Genomic DNA, 4,370 nt, shown 5'->3' with positions numbered 1-4,370 from the left:
GCGGGCCATAAGATCCAGAGGCGTCATGACTATTTGACAGCTCTTTACGCTTTTTACACGGGCTGCTGGGTATCTATCCCAGTCCTCATCTGGAGCATGATGAGGTTGCTGTATGATTCTTTTATTTCCAGGAAGGACCCTAAGTGGTCTAAGGTCCTGCCCTTCGGACACCTTATCACGCAGATCCTTCTTGACCAGCGCTACAGAGTGCCCCCAGATGAGGAGCCCCTTGCACGGTCCAGCTTCTATAGGAGGAACGACTGGAATAAGAGCTACAATGCTCTTATTCGGAGTCTTCAGGAGCCAGCTGTAGAGGCAGTAGCTGAACTAGAGGAAGAGGAGGCAGCCTAGGCACAGCCGGCACCTCCAGCAGCAGCAGATATCGCAGCGGACGACGCACCAATCGGTCCGGCTACCGATCGCATGGACATTGACCTGGAGCGACCTGCGGAGGAGTATGCCGATGCTGCAGATGATGCTGATGCCGATGATACCAGTGATCGAGCCGCTGCTCAGGAGCGAGTTTGGGAGTCGTCTTCAGAGGCATCTCTGCCTGAGTCTCCAGTTCCCACTCCCGAATTCGGAGCACGCTTGCAGACACTGGAGGAGGACGTAGCAGCTATGCGAGCCGACATCACTGCCCACCGAGCTGAGTTCACCTCTTTCAGGGCGGATGTCATGGCTTACTTTGCCGATCTCTCCAGCCGACTCCCTGCACCTGCACCCACACCTACACCTCCAGCCACTGCAGATCTTCACGATCAGGCCTCCTGAGACTCCACTTCCAGTTGTTCTATGCTTTCATTTCTTTTATTCTGGATCTCTATTATACTGTCACTGTTACTGTATTATACTTTGCGGCCGGTCTGTCGGCTTTATTATTTTATTGATGTACCTGAACTTTATATTCTCTATATATTGCTTTTTGATTATGGATGTCTCTTAGTATCTCATATTTGTATGTTTGACTCCATCAGGTACACCACAGTAACTTCAGTGAGAGAGTGCTGCCCAATTTTTCAGGACCACTCTTACACCTCTCTCTCTATTCTCTATTTATCCCATTTTACACTTGCATGTCCACTGTGCACTGATCATCCTATCTTGTTATCTAATGAGTTTATCCGAGTGTAAACTTTTCAGGACCACAGTTTATCCCAAGTTTGGGGGGGCCATGCCACCCACTTTGGATATTTCTATCCCGATCATTCATGTCTAAAGCACTGGTATACTCTTTCCTTTGTTCTCTTCACACATTGAGGACAATGTGCAGTTTAAGTTTGGGGGTATTGGTGTATGTTTCAGTGTTACTTTAAAATTCAAATTTTGAGCATGTCTTGTGTATTTGAGGGATATTTCTATACTTGGTCCATTTCTAGCTATGATTTTGATCTTTTAAGGACTATATTGCTTAAAATTTAAAAATTGCTTGACTTGAGAGTCCAATACTCCTTGTATGCCTTGAGGATGCCATTTAGGAGTAAATTTTTCAAAAGATTGATATCTTGCCTGCATTTGTGGTCCACATCATCCTGAATTTGTGATTGTTTTGAGATTCATTCTAGGATTCTACACTAGCACCGGTGCACATTAGCATTAATTTGTGGGGTATATGCTTTGTTGATTATTGAATTGGTTATATCCCAATTGGGCTAGTAGTAGCTTTCATTCTTGATAAAGGTGGATAACCCTTTTCATTGAGTAGCCGGGATTCTTGCCTCATTAAGCAGTGAACTTCTCGCGCCGAAAGGTGGAGGGCCCAAACTCTAGGTTAATAATTGATTATTTCAAAAAAAAAAAAAAAAAAAAAGTAAAAAAGTTGCAAAAGCAATAAAAGTGAGGACTTCTCCCAAAAGGTGAGAAGTGGGAAATGATTAGATGGTTATTGTCTTGATTTGTAGCCTAGTTGATTTGAGTTTGTAAGTCCGTTGGGGTGTCTTAACACCTAATGCCCTAAAGCCATCTGGTTTGGGAGTCATTGACCTAAAGCTCGCTATATGAATCTTCTAGAAAGCTTAAGAGATCAACACATTGCATAATATTTCCATCTTTGATCCTCAAGGAAAAAAAAAAAAAAAAAAAAAAAAGAAGAAAAAAGAAAAAAAAAATAGAGTGAAAAGAATAAGTGCACCTAGAAGAATAAAGCTTTAATAAAAGGTCCACTCTCTTATCTTGATGATTGGTACTAGATTTGTGTGCTAGTTTGATGGTAAGGATATGATTACTTCTCTAGTTGGCTAAGATAGCAACACACTTTATGCCGGACCTCTCACATGGATTCTAGACTTGTGTCGATTTTCATGATCATTTTCTTGATGTGTGGAGGACCATGCTTGCTTGTTTGATGTTGAGATTTTGGGAGATTGCTTGGAAACGGTTGAAAAATTGCATACTTGAGGTAGTCTTCTCCCAATACTTGTTTGCAATATTGGTGCCTCTTTTGAAAGAATGAGCTTAATGTTTGTGGGTACCATTTTTGGAAACCCTCACGAGACTTCACTCGTCCACTAGGGGTAACCTAGGGGTTTAAAAGGCTTGTTGCATATGCTAAATGCAATCGTGTTCCCTACGAAAATGGTGTTATCATTTTACTTGCTTTCCAGTTTATACTTGTTTAGTTGTTCATTTCATTCCTTTACTTCTTAGTTCATTGCTAGGGACTAGCAATATTTAAGTTTGGGGGTGTGATGAGCACTGAAAAGTGCGCATTTAAACCCGTTAAGCTTAAGCATTCTAGTACCTTTATCTATCTTACTTTGCCGTCTTAGACTTATTACGTGTTATTTATATTTTCAGGCACTAATCCCAAAATTGAGCTAACTCAGCCAAATAAGAGCTTAATTGAAGTAATCCTGAGATAAACCAAAGGAGGGAGCAAAGTGGAGAAAGAAAGGAGCAAAAAGGAATTAAGTTGTGCAGCTGAAAAGTTCGATCGATCCAACTTAGAGTTCGATCGATCGAACATCTATGATCGATCACAGTACTTCTCGATAGATCCAACCTTGGCCTTTGCTGAAATTCCAAGTTCGATCGATCCAACATCACCTTCGATCGATCGAACCCTATTTTGTCCTATTCAAATGATTGATCTTATCCACAGCTGTACGCCTACCAACCACTTTTGTCCTTTTCCCCACAAATATCTTCGAAATATCTCAGCCTTGTCCTTATCCGGAAGAGTCAGACCACTTCGATCGATCTAAGATGCAGTTCGATCGATCGAACCCATCTTCGATCGATCCAAGTTAAGGTTCGATCGATCGAACTTCCTCCAGCGAGAAAAAGTTAAAGTCTAGCTCATTTATTCCGTCCTTCATCCAATCATTGGAGAATATGCCTTGCACGACCACAGCTCATCATAGGGTGTATTTGACCTACCTATATAAGGAATATGATACACTTTTTGAAAAAGGGTTCTAGAGTTTCTTGTCACACATTGAAAATCATCTTGGAGGCTATTCTTGGAGAGAAAGAAGGGAGGAAGCTAGAGCACCATTGGAGGAGATCTTCACCAACAAGGAGCAGCCATAGAGTTAGCCCTTGAGGGTTGGATCATCACTACCACGAGTGGCTAGACATCTTCTTGGGGCTAGAGTTAGCCCCAAGCATGCTTTCTATACTCTAATCTTGTGTATTATTGAGGAATTAGTGTTGTATGATACATCTTGATATTAATGTATATATAAATCGTGATTATTTCATGGTTTGTATGGTTTAATGCTTCCAATTGACTATTCTATTCTACCCATATGTCTATGTATGCTAGAGTAGGATATTCATGTGCTTATCTCTAGATTTAGTGTTTTTGATGCATGTCTATGTGAATTGATGCTATAGATCTAGAGATTATCAAGATGATATGCTTAATGAATGCTATTTTGGTTCATTTGATGGTTTATGCCTATTCTTGATGGTTTGTGCCTCTCCCCTAGTCTAGATAGCTTTATTTTCATGCTAGTAGTGTAGATTTAGTGTAGTGGTAGTATAATGTTAGATGGGAGGACAATCTACTCTTGATGTTTGATGTTCCATGCTTGTGATTCCAAATGGCATATTCCTCTAATATTGTGTTGCATGTGGATTGTGAGCTTAACGAAGGATTAATGACTTGTTTTGATCTATTGTGCTATCCCCATGTTGTCTAGACAATATATGCTCTATTGTTTAGATATATTGTGCTCTTCACATGATGTTTAGACAATACTTGCTTGATTTGTCATCCTTGCCAATTGAATCAACCTAATGCACACACACCCTTATCATATTGTAACACATCCATTACCCTCAATTGATCACTTGTTAGTAGTATAGAAAAGTATTGCTTGGTGGTGATCTCTACACCCCAAGACCTCTCTCTCTCTTGTTTACCT

Source organism: Cornus florida, unplaced genomic scaffold, assembly GCF_030987335.1.
Source record: "Cornus florida cultivar Cherokee Brave unplaced genomic scaffold, ASM3098733v1 CherokeeBrave_3.0.0_Hap2_Chr10, whole genome shotgun sequence".
Classification (NCBI taxonomy): Eukaryota; Viridiplantae; Streptophyta; class Magnoliopsida; order Cornales; family Cornaceae; genus Cornus; species Cornus florida.
This window is presented reverse-complemented; position numbering follows the sequence as displayed.